Below are 28000 nucleotides of genomic sequence, written 5' to 3'. Positions count from 1 at the left end.
TTTTGTTCCTTCTAATGCACATTTTCAAATCATACAACACATCACACGACAAACCACCACGTAAACACGCAATAGTGAATACATCCCTCCCCATGGGGTTGGTGTGAGGAAAGGCATCCAGCCATAAAACTGGGATAAGCCCATATAAAATGCTGATCGCAGGTCAGTTAACTAGTATAAGGCCAGAAATTATAGGAAAGAGTAGTTGTAAGTATTCCTCACGGAGGCTAAGTAGATCCTCAAACGAATTCTGCTCTTAATTTTTAAGACATGGCAAAAGGCAAGGCTAGTTTAATGCTCGATTTGGGGCTTGATGAATGAGGTATTCCATTTTTTTAGTTTTCGTTCTTAATTATGATGCTTTTTCAATTATTTTAACAAATATTGTAAATGAGTGGAGACGTATTTCTCTCAACCGTAGCAAAGAAAGTATGTAGTTCTCGGGCTTGTCACGTACCACTAGATGTCACTGCCATCCCTGTTGCCAATCCACGCAATGTTCTTGAAGATAGAGCTGTCCGGTATTGGTATAGTAGAGTATTTTGCTGGAATATAGGCAACTATAATCCTCACTCTTTCAGATAACATATTCAGGAGCGCAAGTACTGTACATCAGCTTCAAATGGAAACGCGGCTTCTATTCAAGCGTGCTTAGCGATATTATTGAATACGAGTTGACCTGTTGCCAAAATTTGAGAACATATTTCTAAAACATAAATGTTTTATGCTACACTCTCTTTTCACGCACCTATTTCCCGGGATCTTTATTTTTACTCCTGTCTTCAAAACGTCGAGCACACCTAGCGGTGTCGGTAGATAGGTTACTAAAAATATTCGTCTACTTTATCCCAAGTTTCCATTTGGGATTTCTAAGTAATAGAAAAGGCAACTCCTTCTTTTAAATGAGAAAGGCAGGGTCGTATCTGATGGGATGAATCAGTGCTTGGTAAGAGAAGAATTTTGCCAGATTCCGGATCACTTATTCCTTTGCAACATGAAGAATTTTTCTTGAATTTCACATTGAAAACATGTTTTTTGGGATAGGTACTTGGTCTGGAAAAGGAAATAATGCTTTTCACCTGCCATTCGTTTTCTGTGAATGTAATAGCACGATGCTGCTGATTAGGTGTATATTGAGCAACTTGTCCCCTTATTTGACACGAAAGAATGATACACGGGCGGAAAAATTGTCCAAACACCAAGAAGGGGTTGTGCTAGATTAACGAACGTTGGAAGGCATGTTTATACACTGACTGACAGAGCAAATGCAACACCAAGAAGGAGTGGTTCGAAAGGGATGAAAGTTGGGGAAAAAACAAAGACGGCACGGACGAATAATTGATGTTTATTTCAAACCGATATGCAGGTTACACAATGCGCACGGCATCGACTCAGTAGGATGTAGGACCACCGCGAGCGGCGATGCACGCAGAAACACGTCGAGGTACAGAGTCAATAAGAGTGCGGATGGTGTCCTGAGGGATGGTTCTCCATTCTCTGTCAACCATTTGCCACAGTTGGTCGTCCGTACGAGGCTGGGGCAGAGTTGCAAACGGCGTCCAATGAGATCCCACACGTGTTCGATTGGTGAGAGATCCGGAGAGTACGCTGGCCACGGAAGCATCTGTACACCTCGTAGAGCCTGTTGGGAGATGCGAGCAGTGTGTGGGCGGGCATTATCCTGCTGAAACAGAGCATTGGGCAGCCCCTGAAGGTACGGGAGTGCCACCGGCCGCAGCACATGCTGCACGTAGCGGTGGGCATTTAACGTGCCTTGAATACGCACTAGAGGTGACGTGGAATCATACGCAATAGCGCCCCAAACCATGATGCCGCATTGTCTAGCGGTAGGGCGCTCCACAGTTACTGCCGGATTTGACCTTTCTCCACGCCGACGCCACACTCGTCTGCGGTGACTATCACTGACAGAACAGAAGCGTGACTCATCGGAGAACACGACGTTCCGCCATTCCTTCATCCAAGTCGCTCTAGCCCGGCACCATGCCAGGCGTGCACGTCTATGCTGTGGAGTCAATGGTAGTCTTCTGAGCGGACGCCGGGAGTGCAGGCCTCCTTCAACCAATCGACGGGAAATTGTTCTGGTCGATATTGGAACAGCCAGGGTGTCTTGCACATGCTGAAGAATGGCGGTTGACGTGGCGTGCGGGGCTGCCACCGCTTGGCGGCCGATGCGCCGATCCTCGCGTACTGACGTCACTCGGGCTGCGCCTGGACCCCTCGCACGTGCCACATGTCCCTGCGCCAACCATCTTGGCCACAGGCACTGCACCGTGGACACATCCCTATGGGTATCGGCTGCGATTTGACGAAGCGACCAACCTGCCTTTCTCAGCCCGATCACCATGCCCCTCGTAAAGTCGTCTGTCTGCTGGAAATGCCTCCGTTGACGGCGGCCTGGCATTCTTAGCTATACACGTGTCCTGTGGCACACGACAACACGTTCTACAATGACTGCCGGCTGAGAAATCACGGTACGAAGTGGGCCATTCGCCAACGCCGTGTCCCATTTATCGTTCGCTACGTGCGCAGCACAGCGGCGCATTTCACATCATGAGCATACCTCAGTGACGTCAGTCTACCCTGCAATTGGCATAAAGTTCTGACCACTCCTTCTTGGTGTTGCATTTGCTCTGTCAGTCAGTGTACATCTTAAAGATGACGATGATTCAAATTTTCCGCAAATCGCACTAACGTGTCGCTAGTAGTGGCCCCATAGCGGTGCACAACAGACTCGCTTTAAATACGGGCTGTACTGTGTGAAAGCGTTAGTTACCTGTGAGACTGGAGTCAAGAGTGCCTTTACGACGACGAAGAGGCCAGAATCAACAGCTCACTGCCGTTCAAATAGGTCGTATTATATGACTACGTAAAGGTGAATTTTCCTTCCGCTCTATTTCAGAATGACTTGGAAGGAATGTCTCCACTGTGCATGCGTTCTAGCAGCAGTGGTCACGAGAAGGTACGCTCGCGAGAAGACCGGTCTCCGGACATCCCCGTGGCACCACCGAGAGGGCGTATGGCTGTGGCACAGTGGACTGCGTCTGCAGCTGCAATTCGAGCGGCAGTTGACACCACAGTGACGGAATGAACTGTTCGAAATCGGTGACTTGAAGGACAGATCGGAGCCAGATGTCATGCGGCGTGCATTCCACTTACCCCAAACCACCGCCGCCTGCGACTTCAGTGATGTCATGCGAGAGCTCATTGAAGGATGGAGTGCAGGTCCATCGTGTTTTCTGATGAAGGCCGTTTCTGCCTTGGTGGCCGTGATGGCCGTGTGTTGGTTAGGAGGCCAGATGAGCGCCTGCATTCCATCTGTCTGCGGCGACGACACACTGTACCTACACCGGGAGTTCTGGTCTGGGAAACAATTTCCTATGACAGCAGGAGCACTCCCGTGGTTATCCCACGCACACTAACTGTAGATGTGTGCATCCGTCTGGTGATTCGACCTGTTGTGCTGTCACCCATGAAGAGTACTCCCAGGGGGTATTTTCCAACAGGATAATGCACACCCCCTTGCCGTTGTTGTAACCCAACGTGCTCTACTGAGTGTCGACATGTTTCCTTAGCCTGCTCGATCCCCCGATCTTTCTTCAATCGAGCACGTATGGAACATCATTGGACGACAACTCCAGCGCCATCCACAGTCGGAATTAACCATCCCTGTATTGACCGACTAAGTGCAACAGGCACGGAACTCCGTCCCACAAGCTGATATTCCGGCACCTGTACGACACAATGCATGCACGTTTGCATGCCTGCATTCAACAGTCAGGCGATTACACTGGTTATTAATGGACCAGCATGGCATATTTGCGATGTTTTTTCTCGCGCGGATATTAACATGTAGTCTTGTACCTTTAATCAATTAAATATGTACCTCGACAAACATAATGCCAAAATTTCCATATTCAACATTCCTTATTTCATGGTGTTTGAATATTTTCTTCCGCCAGTCTACAAGTAAAATATTTTAAATTGATTGTAACTAATTATTTGGGGATTGAATACCAAATAATGACATAATAAATTATTCTGTTGAAAATGTTTTACAGTATTGGAGCAATTTACACAGATATCTTAGATAATCCGTTTCTGGTAGGTTATTTCGTAGCATTACTCACGTGCGTGGAATATTTTAAAGCAGTTGTTTTCCTTGACGAGACACGAGGAGACATCACACTTCACACAGCGAGTTTTGGTTCTACTTTCACATCGACAAATCCTAGGCTTGGTACCTTGCTCACACGCACACATGCCATCCTCATGAACAACAAGACGCTACAACTGGCAAAACCGTTTCACTTATCTGCTAGTGATTTTTCAAACACATGGTGTAACATTTACCAGTCAAATTAAACAAAGAACGGCAGCTGCGATCATAGTAATGAACGACATCAAGCAGCTACATAGGCTACCACCGGACACCGCATTAGAATTGCTGAAAGCAAAGATCACACTGATCATTAAATACGAATTGTATGTCATCTGCACTCGCCTGACGAAGAGCGATCTCCTCAACATAGAGTACGTGAAGTCAACATACCTTAAAAATAAGATTATCAAATTATATGCGCTCCCACCTTGTATAATACATATATCATGAGCTCACAAAAGAATGGCTTCATCTAGAAGAGCTACCTCTACAACTGCCTGTAGAAACAGCGGACGCCTTCAAGAAAGCAATTTAAGATTTTCCTGCAAAAAAGAAAATAAGAAATATGGAGTGAATCCTATTCCACGGATACAATGCTGACACCAGCGTGTAGACAAGCAAATTACGATTTTCGACCCGTGATGACAAGGTTTGCAATACAGGGGTTTCACTTCAGATTCTGCAGCAACAAGAAACGCCAAGGCCTAGATGGACGGCACATCTGTGAACAGTGCAACAAACATTGTGATCGTTATCGCATCATGATTTGTGAGAGAAGAAGTGTGTCCATAACAGGGTTTTGTACCAGAGACTATTGTAAAATTATTACCAACGTATGCACATTGTGCGAATTTGTACTTAATAACAAATAATTATAAAGATTTATGAACAGATAAGGAACAGGAAAACATCATGTTTGGGTCACATACTACGTAGAAATTGTCTTCAACAGAGGGTGATGGTGGGAAAAATAGATGGAAGAAATGGAAGAGGAAGAAGAAGGTCTGGAATGTTAACAGATGGCAAACAAGGGACAAGCTTTGAACAACTCAGGACAGAGAATCATGGAGGCTGTCCAGTTGACACCTGTCTCAATACAGATTCACAGAAGAAGAAGAAGAAGAAGAAGAAGAAGTCGAATACGAATATGAGGGCGAACCGTAGTCGGCAGCCCTAATGTCAATGAATCGTACAGACTGCACTTCCTAATATATTGTTATTTGCGAGATATCCATTTTAATTCTTCAATGGAGTGTGGCTTCCAGAGAGGTCTGATAAGGTCTTCTGAATTATCAGCTATGGGCTATGAAATGTAATGCTGAAGATGCCGCAATGACCTAGTTCCCGAATCAGAGGAGATAACTAATGAAGGATAAAATTTCCGAGCCAGCAAGGAATCGAACACAGGATTTCTTGGGCCAAAATCTAGCATACTAATCAGTTAGCCAAGAAAGATAGCCTATCCATTTAAGGATAAATGCGTGGATGATGCGTGCTAAGCAGTTAACAACAATGGCATGTTTCAGATATGTGAGCCCTAGAAGTTGTAGAAGAAGGTTTGGAATGTTAACAGATGGCAAACAAGGGACAAGCTATGAACAACTCAGGACAGAGAATCATGGAGGCTGTCCAATTGACACCTCAATACAGATTCACAGAAGAAGAAGAAGAAGAAGAAGTCGAATACGAATATGAGGGCCTACCGTGTGATGGAGGAGTGTGGCTTCCAGAGAGGTCTGATAAGGTCTTCTGAATTATCACCTATGGGTTATGAAATGTAATGCTGAAGATGGCGCAATGACCTAGTTCCCGAATCAGAGGAGATAACTAATGAAGGATGATGGCATGTTTCGAACAGCAATGGCATGTTTCAGATATGTGGGCCCTAGAAGTTGTAGAAGAAGATTTGTAATGTTAACAGATGGCAAACAAGGGACAAGCTATGCTATACAAATGCTATACTGACATTTACTGAAAACGCTTACGAACGAATCCAGCGAGAAAGAATGGACTTGGTGCGTGTGTGAATTCACATGATCACCTTAGTCGCGCTGTCATCAGTGTCATCATCTGATCTCACCTGAATAACAAACCCTTCGTTTTTGTTAATAATGCGAGCCTTCGTACGCCGTAACATTAATCCCGGCTTATCATCTCGGTCTTAACACAGGAATAGCGAAAGCATGCGAATGAAAAATAGTCCGTCGAGAGAAATGTAGTGCTTTCACCGAACTGTCGCCTGTTTTAGCCTCCTCAAGTGCATTCAATGAATTCATAATGCATGCTGGAGACTTTTCAAACACGAGAATTGCATCATGTCCTTGGATCCAGCGTGTCCAACAAAGGACTTGCAATTTGGTCCTTTCTTTAGTGAGATTGACGCATATCTATTTGTTATTTCAGCACAACAGTTCTTTTTGACGAGTGAAGAAATTAAGTTGTTTCTTTCGTAACTACCGAGCTCGATAGCTGCAGTCGCTTAAGTGCGGCCAGTATCCAGTATTCGGGAGATAGTAGGTTCGAACCCCACTGTCGGCAGCCCTGAAAATGGTTTTCCGTGGTTTCCCATTTTCACACCAGGCAAATGCTGGGACTGTACCTTAATTAAGGCCACGGCCGCTTCCTTCCCACTCCTAGCCCTTCCCTGTCTCATCGTCGCCATGAGACCTATCTGTGTCGGTGCGACGTAATGCAACTAGCAAAAAAAAGAAATCTTTCGTAACTCCCACACAGCTTCTAATCACAGTGACTTATGTTGAATCAGTCAAGCAAAGATTCAAATAGTGTGAAGCAAAATGTGTACAAACAGCTTTAGGATGTTTTCCTTTACTCTAGCGTGCACACCACGGAACTGTCCTCGCAATATATCTTCTCCATCATATCCTTTCCCCTCAAGTCATTTAGACTGAAGCCGAGCTTAAGCAAAAGCTGTTGAATAAAACTGACGTGGTAGTTTCCCCGGACAGATCATTGATGGGAACAAAGGTAAGAAAATCTTGGGTTTTTATAATGTTTTCACTGAAGTCTCTAATGCACAATTAAAACAGTTCGATATAGTTAATGTCAGTAGTCCAATCAGTTAAAACGAGTTTTTCATTTTACACACAGGTTTCCTTCGAATTAATTTTCCAAAGCAATTAATAAATTCAATGAATGAATGGGCTGGTACACACTAATTTTCCAACACTGTCTTGTAATGGATTCCTGAGAACTTCGCCCCACAATTAGCATGCTACCGGAAAAATTCACGGGATATTCAATTGTTGTGTGAACGTTCCTCAAGATATATTATGCCACTATAATCATTTTCTAGAATATTTATGTTCTGCCATCCATAAATCCTTATTGTCTGAATAATGGAAGTGAATCATTTCCTATTTTCTGTATATTTATTCTAGTATTGGCAACACACTTTCCACCATATTGTTTGCAATAGAAATCAAAGTATTGGCTGCAAGTACAGCATGTTGATGGACTCACAGTGCCAGAAAATTTCCCGTGCATTCTTAAGACTTGTGCTTGTCTTTCTCACCCACCAGACAGTTTCCTGTTGATCTCCTTGTCAAATTGAACATCTAAGGAAAAAAAGGACTACATATTTAAAGAAGCAGCCATTTTTAACCTCAGAATAATCCAACCATGAGAAATCTACAAGCCATTTTCTTTGAAAATATCCGGAATTGATCTTTTGAGGGTTGAATGTTTCGGGAAAATTGTAGGTTAATGGCAGCACGCAAATTTCACCAAGTACACATACTCAATGTTTACTGGTTAAATAAGAATAACATTGTTGTCAACATAGTATCCAATAAGTTTCAAATTTGTAAGTGTATCTGAAGGCTGCTGACATTGCTGACAATGATTGGAATGTAATGGTGTGGATAAGAGCTCAAACTCAGATTCATCATTTCTGGATTCTTGCTCCGAATAAGCTAATATAGCGGCTAAGCCATTATTACTGCCTGTTTCAAAATTCCTTACGTCTTCAATGGATAAGGTCTACATTTGACGATGAACTAGGATAGAAAATTCTTCGAATTTTAGCTATTTGAACGAGAAACCAAGAAGATCTACTTGAACACGTTACATTTTAACACCTACCACAGCCTCTAACATAGATAAAGCATATACTGATTAATTTATTTTAACACTTAACACTGCATTTTATTGAGGATTGTGCCTATTTATTGTGATTTATTTTGAAAACTTGAAACATACAATAAACAATGCAATCTTATTTTTAAATCATCAGTATAACCATAGAACTCGATCCACATAAATTATTGTGACGCGCATGTGTGCGAGGGGAAAGAGCATATGCATAGGCATGGTGATGGAGAGGATGTTGCTACAACACCGAAAAATTGCAACGGTGATGAACTCTACTGCAATTCCATATGCCACTTGTTTCTTTCCTGCCCTGCAAGGGTGACATATTTGTACATTCGAGATCGTTTGTATCCCGTGGCCAGAAATATTCATTTCAGGCAAGCAATCAGTACAGCCCTCAGAACCATCCAGTAGCTGCTTACAAACTCTCCCTCATTGGTTACATTCATTAGACGAGTAACAATTGCACACATATGAAATGTAAGGGGAGGTGGAGGGAGCCAGTAACACACGTACTGTGTATGTCAGTTCATTAAGGGTCAAATTCTCCAGCTTTTTTGTAATTTTTTTGTTCGAAGGCTGGCTCAAATGCCAGCGGTCTCGATCATGACTTCATTATAAAAATTGCATCGCGCTCAACCATTGTAAGAAATAATAACCCCTTATTTTCGCCAATATAGGCCCCATTTAATTAAACTATTTTAATACTCTTGCAAGCACCGCCAAAAGAAGAATTAATATACAGTACATTGCACTAAAATATGCACGGATATCAAATTTGAACAGTCGCCGACTATTGAAGCATTTGAACGTCTGTATGCAACTCCATTGATTTAGCAGTATGGAAACACTGAATTACGTGAGATATCCGTATTCCCTCCTCTGCGAACCATGTGACCTGGCCGCGGTGGGGAGGCTTGCGTGTCCCAATGATGCAGATAGCCGAGCCGCAGGTGCAACCATATCGGATGGGTATCTGTTGAGAGACCAGACTAACGAATGGTTCATCGAAAGGGGGGTAGCAGCCTTTCGGCAGTTGCAAGGGCGGCAGTCTAGATGATTGACTGATACGGCCTTGTAATAATACTCAACATGGCTTAGCTGTGTTGATACGGCTACACGGCTGAAAGCAACGGGAAACTACAGCCGTAACTACCTCCCGAGGAAATGCAGCTCTCTCTGTATGGATGATGTACTAATGATGGCTTCCTCCCGGGTAAAATATTCCGGAGGTAAACTAGTCCCCCATTCGGATCTCCGGGTGGGGACTACACGAGAGGGGGCGATCATCAGGAAGATGGATACTGACATTCTGCGAGTCGGAGGGTGGAATGTTAGAAGTTTGAATCGTTGTGGTAGGTTAGAGAATCTGAAAAGGGAGATGGATAGACTAAAGTTAAAAATCTTAAACGATACCTTTTTTTATTAAAATATTGTTCGTTTATATATATTTTGTTAATAAATGTATAATTTAATATTACCTAAAGATATAGCTCCTGGAAGTTCCGATGTAGAAATATACATGACGAAAGATAAGATAGAAGATAAATTATGGTTATTGTTATTTACTTATTTAGATTATAATGTTTACCAAATTTATTATAAAGAAGAAGCGAGAGGCTTAGCTCCTTGGTATCCAAGTGGAGAATATTATATTAAAAATTATATAAGAGTTTTACACGAGCTTCCTATAGAACAGGGGTTTCCAATTTGTAAGGACTCGAAGGCCATATTGGAAAATTTAGTCATGTTCGCAGGCCGCACTTGAATAATAGGCCAATTTTCGTAACATACTGCATATAAGTAGTAGGCCTACAGAAGTACCGTTCCGAAATAATATTCATAATTCAATTGAAATTCAGGTTTGATGATTTTAATTAGTCAGGTAAAATATTTACAATTGCATAAAAGACTGAAATTTGGAGCCAGGCCGTGTAGCTCAGATGGTTCAGGCGCTGGCCTTCTGAAGCCAGCTCGGCAGGTTCGATGATAGATCGTTCCGAAGGTGCTCAAATACGCCAGCCTCGTGTCGGTGGGTTTACTGACACGTAAAAGAACTCCAGCGCGACAAAATTCCGGGACCTCGGCGTCTCCGAAAACCATCAAATGTGAGTTATTGGGACGTAAAAACAAATCATTATTTGAATTTTGGATTTAAAATTTATATACACTGACTGACAGAGCAAATGCAACACCAAGAAGGAGTGGTCAGAACTTTATGCCAATTGCAGGGTAGACTGACGTCACTGAGGTATGCTCATGATGTGAAATGCGCCGCTGTGCTGCGCACGTAGCGAACGATAAATGGGACACGGCGTTGGCGAATGGCCCATTTCGTACCGTGATTTCTCAGCCGACAGTCATTGTAGAACGTGTTGTCGTGTGCCACAGGACACGTGTATAGCTAAGAATGTCAGGCCGCCGTCAACGGAGGCATTTCCAGCAGACAGACGACTTTACGAGGGGTATGGTGATCGGGCTGAGAGGGGCAGGTTGGTCGCTTCGTCAAATGGCAGCCGATACCCATAGGGATGTGTCCAAGGTGCAGCGTCTGTGGCGAAGATGGTTGGCGCAGGGACATGTGGCACGTGCGAGGGGTCCAGGCGCAGCCCGAGTGACGTCAGCACGCGAGGATCGGCGCATCGGCCGCCAAGCGGTGGCAGCCCCGCACGCCACGTCAACCGCCATTCTTCAGCATGTGCAAGACACCCTGGCTGTTCCAATATCGACCAGAACAATTTCCCGTCGATTGGTTGAAGGAGGCCTGCACTCCCGGCGTCCGCTCAGAAGACTACCATTGACTCCACAGCATAGACGTGCACGCCTGGCATGGTGCCGGGCTAGAGCGACTTGGATGAGGGAATGGCGGAACGTCGTGTTCTCCGATGAGTCACGCTTCTGTTCTGTCAGTGATAGTCACCGCAGACGAGTGTGGCGTCGGCGTGGAGAAAGGTCAAATCCGGCAGTAACTGTGGAGCGCCCTACCGCTAGACAACGCGGCATCATGGTTTGGGACGCTATTGCGTATGATTCCACGTCACCTCTAGTGCGTATTCAAGGCACGTTAAATGCCCACCGCTACGTGCAGCATGTGCTGCGGCCGGTGGCACTCCCGTACCTTCAGGGGCTGCCCAATGCTCTGTTTCAGCAGGATAATGCCCGCCCACACACTGCTCGCATCTCCCAACAGGCTCTACGAGGTGTACAGATGCTTCCGTGGCCAGCGTACTCTCCGGATCTCTCACCAATCGAACACGTGTGGGATCTCATTGGACGCCGTTTGCAAACTCTGCCCCAGCCTCGTACGGACGACCAACTGTGGCAAATGGTTCACAGAGAATGGAGAACCATCCCTCAGGACACCATCCGCACTCTTATTGACTCTGTACCTCGACGTGTTTCTGCGTGCATCGCCGCTCGCGGTGGTCCTACATCCTACTGAGTCGATGCCGTGCGCATTGTGTAACCTGCATATCGGTTTGAAATAAACATCAATTATTCTTCCGTGCCGACTCTGTTTTTTCCCCAACTTTCATCCCTTTCGAACCACTCCTCCTTGGTGTTGCATTTGCTCTGTCAGTCAGTGTAAATCAAAAATAATCTATTCAGGTCAAGTGAATATTTAAAAACGACGAAAACAATTAAATTGGTTCAGACTTGGGGTCTATGACGGCTATACAAATTAATACATTTTTGAAAGAGCTAAATAATTATTTTGTAACTATTCTTCACATTATTCACTAAAATACTCTCGCGGGCGCATGTATAGCTTCGCGGGCCACATGCGGCCCGCGGGCCGCCATTTGGAAACACCAGCTATAGAATATCCAAAAGGTCTTTTAAACTAATTTAAAGAAAACAATATAATTATTCCAGAATTCGAAGTTGTTAAAATCTAAACAATTGAATCCAGATTCGTTAATAAATTTAGTCGTTTCTTGTACATAATTGGTTAATGTTTCGTTACCTTTTAATTTTCCAGTGTCTGCGATGACATTCGCTGAATTTCCATAAATATTTTACCTGTGGTTTTGTTTTCCCTTAAAATCTAAACAACAAATACTAATATTTCTTTATATTTATTTGGAGTTGCTTTTATTTTATTAAGTTTAACTTTAATCATATAATTTATATCTATATTTCTATCCTGTATTTCTTTCTCTAACCAATAATTAGATACATAACAACATTCTGTATTTTCTAATTTAATTATATATCTTTCTTTGCCTCTATAATCCATTTTACTTAAACTAGAAATAATTAATTATGTTCCTTCTTCTAATCTTTCTAATCTTTTACACGCGGTTATTTTACTTTTCCTACTATTTACTCCATTCTTCCTTTACCTATTTGTTCTTTTATTTCTTCGTTATACAAATGATTTTTGTATCTCCTAATGCATCTAGGAGTTTATATTCTTCTATATTTAGGTAAGAATTTGCATTATAATTTTAATTCCATTTACCTTTATATCCATAAATGGTTTTTCTGCTGTATAAAATATCATTTCTAACCCATTATAAGGGATGAAAACAAATCCCACTTTTTTAATCTTCGCTGCTTTTACTTACATTCACTAGGTTATTTTTAAGAGCACATTTAATAAGATAAAAAGATTTAACTCCATCTTTTTCGCATAATGCTCCAACATATATAAACGTATTGTTGTTATTTACTACAAAAGCATATATATATATATATATATATATATATATATATATATTATAAGTGCAATTGTTTATATCTAAGTCTTTCCAACGTTTGCTAAAAGAATCTCGTAAATCTTCCTCTATTTCTTCCATTTTTTGCTCTTTTTCCAGTTTTTTCTTACATTCCTCTTGTATAGATCTTGCTTGCTCCATATAAGAGAGTTTTCGTTCTTGGATTCCTATATTTTCTAGTTCTTGCCCTCTTTTCTTAGTAGACTGTAAATATATTATATTAATTGGTTTAATTTCTTTAATGGGTTGTGGATAGAGTTTGCTATGTGTAGTTATTCTGTTTCTAGACACAAAATGGAATATCATTTCTAGTATTACTTAATCCTAATTGTTCTATATCTATTTCTCTCGCTATAGTAGAATATAGATTATTAGATTTAGTAAAATATTTTTCTCCGGCTTTAACGTAACATTATTGGACTATAGACATAATACTCGAGTTATCTACATCTTCTAGATTTTCTATATAGTTAACCGGGAAATAATTAAAACAAAAAAGCAGATAGTACATATTTAATAAGTTTGTTTCTTTCTTCTTGGTTCTTTGGTAAACGAACATGTATTCCTCTTAATATGTTCGTATTTTTGTTACCCCAATAGACATATTGTAATAGATGTTTAAAAACTACAGAACAACTGTTTTGTAACGAATCTGTTAATTTTTTCCACATTTTTGCGAGTGGAACAGAGTAAAAGGGTGCTTTTTGGAAATATTCTCTCGAGTTTTCTAATAATTCTAAACAATCTTGTATTGGATTGAATTATTTTATTTGTCGGAAATTTTCGTTCGTGTAATTGTAAATCGTTGTTTCCAATCTTGTAATACCGGTTTCTTTAGCTAATTTAGAAGAAGAATTTTCTTTCCATCTTTTATCTTTCAAATATGTATGTTTACATCCGCTAATTCTATTTTTTATGGAATAACAACTGGATTCGAGTATTTTTATTTATAATATCTATACTTTTATAAAAATCTTTTTTTAACACCTTTAATTGTTTGTGTATTGGAATTTAATAAATATGCTATCATTCCTTTAACTCCGTGTCTTGCTAAATTCAAATTAGAGAACTACTTCTTAGATAACTATTAAAGGAACCGCATGCCTCTCTCTTTACGAGAAATTTTCCGTTTTTTTATTCTCCTTCGCAGTCTGTAGAATCTGTAATTTTAACAACCAAAATATTATCGGAATAAGGTTCTGTAATTGGTTTAAATTCTTAAAATATTTTTCTCCATTTGTGTAATTAATATCTCTAATATTTGTAAAAAAGATTCGAGTGTTTTAAATTTTCTGTAAGTAGCTATAATCCAAATCTTTCGTTGGTTGGTTTTGCTTGATTGCCTAATAACTCTGTAATGGAGTATTTATTTATTGCAGTAGAATTTCTGTTCTCAACTTCCAATTATTACGGAGAAAGAAGTAGAATCATTTCAGAAAGTTTTATTAACTTGCATTTGTTAGAACTTTTAATGAAACCTGCAAAAGTAGAGGTAGTTGAAATTGGGTAGTTGAAAGTAAAGTAAGGTGCAAATTTTACCCATATGGTGATGATAAAATATAAATATTAGAAAATGGAATTTATACATTACCGTGGGGTCATTATAAAATAAAATAAACTGAATAGAAATTTTATTTATAAAAATGAGTCATATAGGTCAACAAAGGCACCTTAATTTACTTTCAATTACCCCATTTAGGTACGAAAATCACCTTAGTTTACTTTCAACTACCATCTTTCGGCTACCTCTCTTTTTTCCGGATTTCTTAAAGGGTTGATGATGGACCTAGACCGGTTTTTTTAAATATATTATATTTAGGGTAAACCTACCTAATTTCGTGATATTAACGATTGTAAGTAATATATCAGGACAAATACTCGATCTAGGAATTTCATATTTTACATGCTGAGTACCTATACATTATTCTACAAACACATGCTAAAGAACTTTCAAAAATGCAAAACATTTGGAGTTATAACATGTAATAAGCGAAGTGGGCATGCTACCTAATTTCGTGATAGCATACCTAATTTCGTGACACAGTATACTTAACTTCGTGATAATGTACTTAACTCCGTGATAACTTTTCTGAGCATTGTTACAGTTCACTTCACGCACTTTTCACTCATTTTAGTATCGGTATCGTTGTCACTGACATACTCACAAATACTACACATAAATACAATAGCATCAGATGAATCAATGGACTGACAACCTTCATGGAACCATCGCAAACAGAAGCAACACTGAATCCAATGACTTTTATTCTTCCCATGACTGTAGCTGTCGTTAGAGGTGGTGCAGATGTCATCATTTTTCTGGTTTGACTTCTGTTTATCCGTAGATACCGCTTTCACTGTAGTGATATGTGTAGTGGATTTTCCGGCTTGATCAGAATCAGGTGTAGTTCGATGTGTGTTGGCAGCTCTGGCCTGATCAGGAACGTGTGGCTGGTATGCGGTGGAATAGTCACAACGATAATTTCATTCTTGGATGCAATTTCCAGTATCTCTGGTGTCACGTGACGGACATGGGAATTCATTATCAGTATCACAGGTATTTCTGCACCAAGGCCTCGAACAAATTCCTTGAACCACTTTAAGAAAAGTTCACTGTTAATCCATTCACTCTGTGACAGGGCTACTGACGCGTTAGGAAGGCACCATTCGTCAATGAATCTGACATTCTCACTCCTTTAAAAATGATTAGAAGTGGACCGAATTCACCTGCAGCATTTCTAGCTTGCACAATTTTTCACTTCACTCAATGGGAACTTTGTCATTGTTTGCATACTGTTTTTGGCCATAGCATGCGCAACATGTCTTATTCGGTAAACGTTCAGACCGATCCCTATTTCCTGCATTTTTACTATGAAATTAACGAACTTAATCTCCAGTTCACTCGTAAGGGCAAACGGTCTACCCATTTTTCCAATAGTCATATTTTCTTTTAGAGTACTCCACTGAACGGTGAAATGTTTAGCAGCCTTGTGTATAGACCACTTTTTCTAGGATCGAGGGGGATGTTTTCATTCCCCTTCCCGAAGGGAAGGGGCGGGTCACCTAGAAGGTTACGCCTTCTCTCTGGCCAGGAGATTTGGCGGGGTTCGGGGATTTGGTGTGGTTTGATGATAAAAGGGGGGAGCTTTGATTTTGGTGATGTGGGGGGTTTGGCCTCTTGGCTAAGGGTGCAGTATCTGTTCTTGTGCTTTTTATTGAGATTTTACTTGGGTTACATACACGAGTTATATACATGAGTTACATAGATTATATGAGTTACATACATAAGGTTGCTTACAATGATTTTACGAATACAATGAGTTTAATCGGTTTACAAGTACATATAGTGGTGATAGATTGCCAGTTAGATGTGGGTTGGGTAGGGGGTATTGTGGTAGATTTGGGATGTAAGGAAATGGAGGGTTGTTGTGATGTTGGTGATGGACGTGGCTAGGAGGCGGAGAAGATCTAGTATTGGGAGTGGTGGTAGGAGGAAGTTGGTTTGGGGAATGGGTAGGTGTATGGCTTGCTGTGGTGGGGTGGGTGGGGGCGGCCGGGGGCGGCGGTGCGAGATATTAGGAGGGGAGCGTGTGGATTGGGGTGGGGAGCGGGAGTGTTCTACTCTGTGATGCTGGCTATTAATTCGGACGCCGGTGGAGATGAGCTGTTGTACTTCTTCTTCTGTGGGGAGTTGGATTCGTACCATGTAAGTCGGGCCGTTCCTGCTGTATATGCGGTATGTGCGGAGTACTGGGATGCCTGCTGATTGGAGTTCTTCCTGGATGTCACTTGTTGTTATGATGGGTTCGATTCCCCTGATGACACAGCTCGGCACTGGCGCTGGTGGCTGCTGATGTGCGGGAGTTGTGGCGGTTACCTCTTCTTGTTGGGCTGGCTGCGCTGTGCTGGTTGCGCTTCCTTGGTTGGTAGGGGTTTGCTGATGGCTGAGTGGTGAAGGGCTTGGGGAGGTGATGGGTATTGACATTATTGGGAAGGGGTGGGTTGTCGTGGTAGTGATACTGGGAGTATGGGGGGGGGGGTGTAGGCCGAGGTAGTGATGGTGGTAGCAGTAGTAGTGGTTGATGTGGATGATGGGGAGGTGGGAGGCGGTGGGGGCTCGTGGGCTGTTTTAGGTTGGTATTCATTGACGATAGGGAGAGTGTAAGGATTATCAATCATTTGTTGGAGAATATAATCAGGGGTTGTTACCACTGTGTATCGTCTGTTGCCTATCTCTGCTCCACGAGCTTCCAGGGTCAGCTTGTCTTCTCTGTCAGGTAGATATATAAGGAGCTGTGTTGAAGGCTGGGAGGTTGCTCGATCCATAAGGCAGCGGACATCGTGGACTCGGTAGCCGGACTTGCGAAGTTTTGTCCGGATTATGTGTTCTGCGACGGTGGTGTCCACACCTGATATGAGACAGGAATACATGGTGATGGGGAGGCGACAGCCAACTAGGCGTCTGCCTATTTATGCTTTCTTGGACCGACTGAGTTGCAATTAGAAGTGATGGCACCCCAGCCGAAAAAATACAGGTGTGTTTGGTTGATCCCGAGTTAGGTGCCACTTTTCCTCCAAAACTTTCTGAAGCGCTTCCCGAAGGTCAACTTGTCTTGTCTTCTTTGGTCACAAGACCCGTATTTTTGAGCTTGTTGCTGTTTTCCTTCTTCACACATTTGCTTAACGCTGGAGCCATTATGTCTGAAATGGACACCAAACGTAACAGTCGTAGTCATTTTCTTAAGCAATTATTTCATTAATAACGCACTTAAATCCAACTCTGGCTACCGATATTATAAGTGTGTTCCTTAGAGAATATAAGTGCATATACTTGTCTGAATAATTACTTGACCAACTAACCTTAATAACGTTTTACTACAGGGACAGACCAACAAGTAGCGTGTTTCCACCCACACAACATACATTCAACTTCCTGTCCTTCACCCAGCTGAAATTCCCGCTCAAAATAGTTTCCCCGTGTAAAAGCACTCCTGCTATGTACTGAGGACTGTTGGAACTTAGTGTAAAACGCCTACCTTACTTCAGGATCAACAATATGTCGCGTATCACGAAATAAAGTATGTCACGAAATGAGGTAGGTTTATCCTATTAGTTTTTCTAAAATGTTTCATGATCTTTTATTTTTTGTTTTATAGAAATATTAACTTTTGATATTTATCCCTATAAATGTGTGTTTTGGGGGAGGGGAATGAAATTCTTAGAACAAATACGCAAAATTGTGTGTGAATGGTTAAACGTGGGTGTTGGTCCATAACCGGCAAGTGGTACCTACTTTCAAAGCATAAAACAATATTATTACTATTATTATTGTTGTTGCTTGCTCTTGATGAGGAATGTTGTAACCGGGCTGGTAGTGCGGTTAGGAACGTGCTGCTGTGAGCTTGCATCCGGGAGATAGTGGGTTCGACCCCACTGTCGGCAGCCCTGAAGATAATTTTCCGTGGTTTCCCATTTTCACACCAGACAAATGCTGGGGCTGTACCTTAATTAGGGCCAGGGCCGCTTCCTTCCAACTCCTAGGTCTTTCTTATCCCATTTTCGCCATAAGACCTATCAGTGTCGGTGCGAACGTAAAGCAACTTGTAAAAAATCTCCACAGAAGAGAAGTCGTCAGAGCCCTACACAGGAAACAAACCAGTTCCTCTCTCCAGACAGAGCATATACTGGTAAGAGTGCATTGTCTGGTGTTTTTGGAATCGACTAATATTTTCCTTTATTTCCGCACATTTTAATTTTAATGTTTCATAAGCGCCGTCACAGGTAATCTTTACTTTTATTTCAGACTGGCATTTGTACCCGTTCTTCGAACGGGAATTTGCACTGGATTACGTGTGTTCTTCAGGAATTTATGCGAAGTAACATGGATCCATTCACACTTTTAATGCGACATGTTAAAATGATATTTTCCTAGGAAAGCGCGTGGCAGTAACGTGAAATATGATGAAGCTGAACAAAATGGAGAGAGAGAGGGAATGATGACGTTTTCTGAAATTACCGTACGGTATAGTTCCTGGTCCGAAGGTTTTCTGAAATTACCGTACGGTACAGTTCCTGGTCCGAAGTTGTGCGAATTTCTCCATGGTTCTCAGGTTGCTTATTCAATCTCTAACCACTGGCGTGGTGCTCTGATGTTGATGATATCTCTCTTAATATCCGCCCTATCGAAAAGAGTAAACTGGCACTTTAGTTTTTTCCACCTTGAAGTGACATGCACGACATGTCCCACGGGACTTCCACTCAAAATCCAACTGTTGCTAATCATCTGAAATATTAAGATAAATACGTACATGACATAAAGGAACGGAAATAACATATTCTTAAACGTTTGTTATATACAGTCTTTTGATAAACCTATTATTAACGAAAATATTTGAGAATAATCTTCCTATAAATACCAACTCTATATGATTACCATGAAATCGTATGCACTTGATAACTAGAGCCTCAGGATTTTTAAAAACGCATGTGTGCATATGCAAATGTATATTTTGAAAGTTAGCATATACATATATATTTTTTCTCTTGTGTATGACGGATTATCTAATATTTCTGAACGAAATTAAAAATCTCATGAATTCTATATGTTGTACATCCCTTGGCAACACGAGAAGCCATCCCTGATCAAAGAAAGTGCTTTTAGTGTCGCAATACAAGCAGGTAGACGGATAACGACCCTTTTCACAACAGCTATTTCCTTCTTTCTGACATACCTTTCTTTTTTTCAGTAGCCTCCCAGGGTTTGCTTAAACAAATGCGTTCATCTCTTAACTTGCTCTTCGTCTATTGCAGTTCTTTACCAGATTAAACTGTAAAAATGCCTAAAGATAAGAACTCTGGGTCTTTTTTAAATTAAATAGTGGATATAAGGCAACAGTAAATATACAAGTTACGGTGATGTAGTATACTGTCAAATGTGCAACAAGAGTGTAAGATGCGATAAAAAAATTCAAATTGAACAGCATTCTAAAACAACTTCACGTCTCAAATCAAAAGAACAGAGTAAGAATACACAATAGCTACGGTTAACCGACATAAGAACACGGTGCGGAGTTAGTACATTTTCCGCTTATATTTGTAAAGCTTTTGTATGCAGCAACATTCCTTGTATAAATTGAATTATCCACATCTATGCTCGTTTCTTGAAAAGTGTTGTGCTAATCAAAGGATACCAGATGAATCTACCCTAAGGAAGAACTACTTAATTTCACCGCACGCTTCTGTCGTGGATTCGATACGATCTGACATAGGAGAGAACTTCACAGTGGTAAATTATGTCCAGCAGAACCCGGCAAACATCATTTACGTTCGTGCAACTTGCTAGGAAAAACCAACCACGCAACAGTTGCAACAGTTTGTTAACGATTTCCTGCGACTTCTGTGGCCTAGTGAACCGGAGAATGATTCTTACAAAGTGTGCCTTTTAGTCTCAGATACACCTTCCTTTATGTTGAAAGATGGTCAGTAACTTCGAGTATTTTTTTTCCAAATCTCATCCATGTCATATGTTTGGCGCATGGATTGCAACGTATTGCAGAAGAGATCGGTACCCTCTTTCCATCTGTCAACAAAGTAATTTCAAGTGGAAAAAACTGTTCCTAAAAGCAATGGCTCGTGTACAGTTGTACAAAACTCATGTGTCTCAGGTTTCTCTTCCGCCGGAACCTATTCTCACAAGATGGAAAACTTGATAATCCTCATTATCGTTCTTCCAGGAGAAATTCAATCAAGTGAAAGATGCAGTTAAAAGTATTGGTGACAGTCATACTGTGTCGTGAATCAAAGTGCGCATTTTAGTGCAATTGTGCATGCATATCTTAGAGTTTTAGTACATATGAATCCAGGCCCTACTGATAACACAATCCTGAGTGATTAGATTGCAAAATCCATAGTTTGGTTTAAATAAGTCCAGCAGATTTCAACTTTTAGGAATATACAAAAAGAGAGATAACCAGACAGACAGACACAAAAGGGAAAGTTTCTAGCTTATGCTTCCTCGGTGTTCACCTACATTAAGTGGGGCTAATTTTCAAACCGAGCGAAATACTATGCATCGTTCGATTTTCCCCTGTTATGGATCCGTCAAATAACTGCAGGCCTGCGAGGGTTTCCGCCACTGGCTGCGGAGCACGAAGCCCGTATAAATTAGTCATTTTCTCCGTAATTTGAAGAGTAAGCGAAAGTACGCACATGACAAACATTATTTAAAACGAAGGGGAATTTCACATATTGTCTACAGTTTTTACATATAAGCAACAGTGTAAGAGAATATTAAAAAAACCTCTTACGGTCTTCCTACAAAGCCCCAGTCTGTTGTGTGATTCTTAAGTGATGTCTGTCTGTCAGGTCATCAGCCCAGAGGCTGGTTGGTTCCCCAAATAGCACCACCAAAGGCTATGCAGTTATAGGGAAACTGCAAAAACCAATGGCAGAGCCCAAATGAGGCGTACTAGGCAAGATGAGGAGTGAGGTAGTTTGCCATTGCTTTCCTCACTGGACCAGAAGGTGCCACTGCAGCACGACTGATCCTATGAGCATCACCTTTCATAACACTCAGACACTAGTTGTGCCCCAAATGTCATTACTCAGCACCACCCATACCCCAGCAGCTTCCACATTGTCACAGCCATGGATGAGACTGAGACTTCGGTGGAAGCTACACCTTACTCTGGTCTGTGCCAAGAGATGGATACAAAAATACTGCATCCATCAAGAAATGGCAAGAGGCGGATCTTAAGTGATATGCATATTGAAACATGCAAATAAGAAGTTTGGTTGAGATATAATAAATAGTGCAACAGAAAATTTAAAAAAAACCTCTTCTGGTATTCATATAAATCCCCAGTCTGCTCAGCGATTTTTATCCTGGATGAGTAGACTCTAAATACGAAGTTTCGTTGCGGTCTATTTAGCCGTTTACCCGCGATAGTGGAACAAACAAACATGAAAGCTAAATCTACTGATACGTTGGTGAATTGACCCAAAACGGATAAATATGTAAAAATATGGCGACATAAACATTGTTTATAAGACTAACATTTGTACCCGTCCATGCACGGGAATTTGCAGTGAATTACTTGTGTTCTTCAGAAATTTACGTAAAGTAACATGGCTCTATTCACACTTTTAATGCGACATGTTAAAATGCCATTTCCCTACGAAAGCGCGTGATAGTAACGTGAAATATAATGAAGTTGGACATAATCGAGAGAATGAGGACGATTTCCGAATTTACTGTACGGTACAGTTCCTGGTCCGAAGTTGTACGAAATTCTCCGTGGCTCTCAGGTTTCTTATTTTATCTCTGGCCATTAGCGTGGCGCTCTGACGTTGATGATAGCTCCTTTAATATCTACCCTACAGAAAAGAGAAAAATGGCTCTTTAGTTTCCCCCATTACCCAGCTTGAAGTGACATGCAAGACATTTCCCACGGAACAGGGAGAAAAAATCCAATTTTTCGTTATTATCCGTCGTACGATAAATACGTGCATGGCATAAAGAAACTGAAAAAACATATTCTTAAACGTTCGTTATATACAGTCTTTTGATAGACCTACAACGAAAATATTTGAGAATAATCTTCCTATAAATATCAACTGGTTGTGATTACCATAACATCATATCCACCTGAGAAAACAATCCTGAGTGAGTAGATTGCAAATACGTAGTTTGGTTGAATTAAGTCCGGCAGTTTTCCACTTTTAGGAATATGCAGACAGATAGATAACCAGACAGACAGACTGACACAAACCGGAAACGTTCTACCTCTTGTTTCCTCGGTGTGCAGTTTCATTAGGTGGGGGTTAATTTTCAAGCCGAGTGAAATATTATACATCCTCTGATTTTCTCCTCTTATGGGTTCTTCAAATAACTGTAGGCCTGAGACGTGTCGTCTCCAAACTCACGAGTCCCAAAGCTCACGAATTCCAGGAAGAGGATTATTAAGAACAGGTTTCTCTACGTGGACCAGTCTCAAAACTCACGAGCAAGACCAGTTCTTCTTTGAATGGATAAATGTCCACCCCTATTAGTCATGGCATAATGGAATACTTTTAATAATCGAATAATTTCCATACGATTATTTAAATAATCGAATGAGTTTCAAATACCATTCAGTTACATCGCACAGAATAATCGGATGCGTCATGAGTAATTTTTGTCGGTTTAAGTGTGTCGGGTAGACATTCTATTGAAATAAGCGAACAGATGAACTCTTACTAAGAATAGAAATACGCCCTCTTTTCCCAAGTGAATCCGCAAGTGTTGAAACTAAATGAGTGAATTCACTGTTTTGATCTTTAATATCTCTAAATAAAATTCCTTATTCAAGTAAATGCCGCCTTCTGGTTGCATAATGGAACTAAGCCCCAGTACTACCAACTGACAGATTATTTTAACTAGCAACGGGCAATACACCTACTTTAATTTTATGTCGTCCGTCTGCATGCATAAATTGTTAGCATGCTGGCCTTTGGTGCAAGGGGTCCAGGGGTTCCCAGGTTCGATTTCCGGTCGGGTCGGAGATTTTAACTTTCATTAGTTAATTACTATGGCTCGGGGACTCGGTGTTCGTGTTGTCTTCAGCATTAGCCTTCATCTTAGAAATGGCCTCATCCTCACAGACGTACAGGTCACCTATACGGCGTCAACTCTTAAGGCCTCCACCATACATCCCTGGAGGTCACACGTCATTATTATAAATTTATGTGAAAGGTAAAAAATGCATTATATTAGCTTTAAGACAACAGCAAAATATTTTAATAATAATGATAATACACTTCGGTCTCTTTCATTCACCAGCCATTATTCTTCTCCTGTGGGTTTGGCGGGCAGAATAACATCCACAGTACGAGCCCCTGCCTGTCGTAAGGGAAGCGTGAGTCACCGCGCACCTCATCCCTCCTGCGGTCATCGCAAGCACCTGCTGTCCGGAGTCGCGCGTGAATTTTGAGACTAATTAGAATGTTTACTTTAGCTACCAGTTTGTAGTCGTGAGTTTTGATACTATTTGTAATTAATATTAGCCCGTGAGTTTTGAGACGTAACCGGCCTGAGAGGATGTCCGTCACTGGCTGCAGAGCATAAAGCCCATAGAAAATAGTTATTTTCTCCATCATCTGAAGAATTAGCGAAAGTATGGCACGAAACAAAAATTATTTAAAATGAAGGGGCGTTTCACATAGTTTACAGATTTTACATATAATCAAGTAGTTTAAGAGAATATTTTAATATATATATATTGCACCCATAAGCGAATGTGCATAATAGATGCATGAATTAAATGTTTAATAATTCGCATATGGGAATACTGCAGAAGGCTGGGTAAAGCTTGCAGTCTCACAAAGCAACATTCAGGCGCCGTTCAGACTGAAAATATATCCACAGAATACGTTTTAAGGCACGAACAGGAAGTAGCGGGCCTAAGCGGTACGTCCAATTATGTTTATGTTGCCGACGAGAGGTGGAAACTTTCTATCCAGTTCCCACGTGAATCCGCACATAGGAATTTGCCCTACCCAGAGGTGCGAGAGAGAGACGAATAATGCCCGTCATCCCTTAGCAGAAAGTGGAAGAATACAAGCTACTAAGAGCGCGAACGTCTCAGCCAATCACAAAATTGCAAATTTTAATGTCTTGTTATAGCAGGAATCTACAGCCAGTATTTCGCAATTTGGTGCCCGAAGTAGCTGTGAAAGATTGTGTCCTGACTTCCAAACAATATTTGAGGATTTATCAGTGCAAATGTGTGGTTAATCAGTGGTTAAGTAAGAAATTTTCAATTTTACATGGAAGAGTGGTATCGCCCAGGAAATGAACAGTCATGGCGGGAAGGCGCCATACTCTTGCAGAAAATAGAGCCAGTGACGCGCGCCGTCGTATAAATTAACCTGTGATCGTTTCTCATAACGCAATGTAACACGTAAATCGGACCAAAATTAGGAATGTTTAAAACACATGTCCTAAAATTCTAACCTACGGACGTATGATAAATCGGTCCCAAGAGCAGGATTATTACGCCACATCCCTTCCACAGAACTATTTTCGAAGTGGGGGGAGGACAGTTTACAAAACCGACGACACCAGTGTGGTGAATCTCAGTCTTGTGAGAATTCGCAGTCTTGTAAGAATCTTCAGTCTCGTAAGAATTTTCAGTCTTGTAAGAATTCTGAGTCTTGTACAGTTTTTGGTATCCGAGTGAGTAATGTATTTACTTGTGTGAGGAATACCTTAGCCGAAATGAACACTTTGACAAACTTTTATTCAACTTTAGTTTATGCAGAGATAACCAGGCAATTAAATTAACAAATGACAATGGTAGTTATATTCTCAACACTTGCCTTGAATGAACTTATAACGTGCTAGGACTGGGATGAACAATGAATCTTTTCGTAACACGTAGCTGCATAACATTTTCCCTAGTTCACGTGTAGCTTATATATTTTGTGGAAAAGTCATATTTTGGAGGACGATTATTATAAAATTCTCCACATATCATCGGGAACATTACATTTAACTTTTTCCACACTCTCATAGAACTATTATTGCAAGTGAGATATTTGGGAGCAGAATTAGTCAAGGCAGTTACAGGGAGAAGAACTTTGTTTTCGCTAGTGGAATGCTGCGGCACTAAGACCTTGAGTCCAGTGTTTTGGTGAGAGTAGGTGAATAACAAATAATCCTTTAGACAAACAAACTGAGAGGGGTGAGAGAGACGACAGTAGGAGGCTAGGTAGGTAGCGGAGTCCAGACTTTCAATTTCACGTCAGGTGCTCAATGCAGTGTCATTGAATAATCTTCAAAGGAGTGTTAAAAATGCGAGTGCTAATATAAATGTGGACGTGTGCAACGCTGTTGTAAAAATGCATCAAGTTTGTGCGTGTGACCTCTTGGATAATCACATCAACTTGAAGATGGAGTACTAAATTCATCATGACGGAGTCCGGAGGGTGATCTGACCTGCCTCCAGCACAAATAAGGTAAATGAGCAGAATGTAAATATGTAAATATGTAGGACGATGAACAATCGATGATCAAAAATGTAGTTTAGAATTTTAGATAGGACTGTAAATAATTCACGTGTTGGATGGTGTTAATTGTAGTTTGATATCATTTTCATTTTGAGTTAAACGTGAGACTACGACAATTATATTTGGCGATTCGGAATATAAATGCCATAGTGTCAAAATAATTGTAGTTGTAAAATCATGATCATAATAATAATGATAATAATTATTATTATTATTATTATTATTATTATAAATAAGTGTTAGCATGTGTTATTTGCGTAGTTTCCTTAAGTAAATGTTTTTCATATTATTTCTGGATCATTTTGAAGTAAGTCATTTTGACATATGGGAATCCTATTTTACTATGAGATTTACATACAGTGTAGTGCAGATTTTAAAGTGATGATAATAATAATCATCATCATCATCTTCCTTCCAAGTATTGGGCCATGTGACCCGTTACGGTCTTGCATTTTATTTTTGCAAGACTTGAAAGCAGTCAAATGTCCTTCCGACGGGTAATGAGCGGTATTTTTGTTGACGTTTTGATTTTGTAGATGCCGCCAAGTTAGTTTAAATGTTTACTTTTGCTATTAGCGCATCCAGTTTATTATTTCATGTTATGTAATCATTATTCAGATGACCGTTTCCGTTAGCTCTCATACTTTGTACTTAGCGACGATATGGTTGATACGCAAAAGTTAATTTCTTTATGTAAACGTGGTTACACATTTCGATAGCCGTGTTTTTGAGAGGCAATCTCGTTATTTCAGTTAAATAAGTAGTGACAGTAAGCCATTGATAAGTTAGCTCTGATATTTCATAATATGTGAAACGGTAGATGATAAAAATAACGAGCAAAGTAATAGCAATATCCCTGATGATCTGCGTTGAAAAATGCAAAATGTGATATTTGGACCATGTCATGAATAATGTCGTAAAAATGGATATGTGAACGACACAGTTATTTCGCCCGCCTGATACGAGCGAGGCCGTACTATGAGTTACTACGTCGAGAATATTGATGAATAAATAGAATTGAGAGATGAATAATTTAACCGAGAGTGCTAAATATGCGACGACATGTGTGACGGTTGTAGGTGAAAAGCCTGTATTGTTTCAAATAGTTTCCAGGGAAAATTGATGCTCGGAAAATATGCAAGTTAGACTCTGAGGTGAATTGTGAACAGAGCGACCGATCAATGTGTGATTCGGCAGTCATGTATAATCATTGATGACATGTAATAATAATAATTATTCTCCGTAGAGATTGAATAGTGTCATGTCCAGACATTTTTTTCGTCTGATGTTAGAAGATTGCCATCAGATTCACATAATTTTGCTACTTGGATCAGGGAATATTTTATACTTCGATATCGCGCATTTTTATTTGAAAATTTTATTAGGCAGCGATCTTTGGGATCTGGATTTTTGTAATGATATCCTTTCTTTGCATATATTTTGTCACCGTATTATTTTAGAATCTGATGATACGTGAATAGTGTTTGTATTTAATTTATGTAAATAAAATAGGTGTAGTCAGGTTATTTTAATTTCAGTATTTCTTGGGAGCAGTGTTTCTCCATTGACATGTTCATTTATGTAAATAAGATTTCATGTGTTAGGGTAACAGATCATCGATTAGTTCATAGTCAAAACCATAGTAGTGGTATGCTCATACCAGAAGACAGTTAGTAATCACCAAGCTTTAGAAATCCACTACATTTCAGTTAGGCAAAGGAAGCGATCTTTAATAAGCAGTTGTATCACAAGTGCCGCACATGAGTTACATAAATAAGATGGGATCTGCCTCCATCTAGAGTTGGTACCACACAAATATGCATTCGCAATGAAAATGCAGGCAGCGCCAAACTAGGTAAAGTTGACGATGTAAAGGGATCGCTTTCATTTAAGGAGTAAACTTGAGGCACTTGGCCTAATTAATTTAAGTATTTTAAGCGTC

The sequence above is a fragment of the Anabrus simplex genome, chromosome 2 (genome assembly GCF_040414725.1).
Source record: "Anabrus simplex isolate iqAnaSimp1 chromosome 2, ASM4041472v1, whole genome shotgun sequence".
NCBI classification, from domain to species: domain Eukaryota; kingdom Metazoa; phylum Arthropoda; class Insecta; order Orthoptera; family Tettigoniidae; genus Anabrus; species Anabrus simplex.
This window is presented reverse-complemented; position numbering follows the sequence as displayed.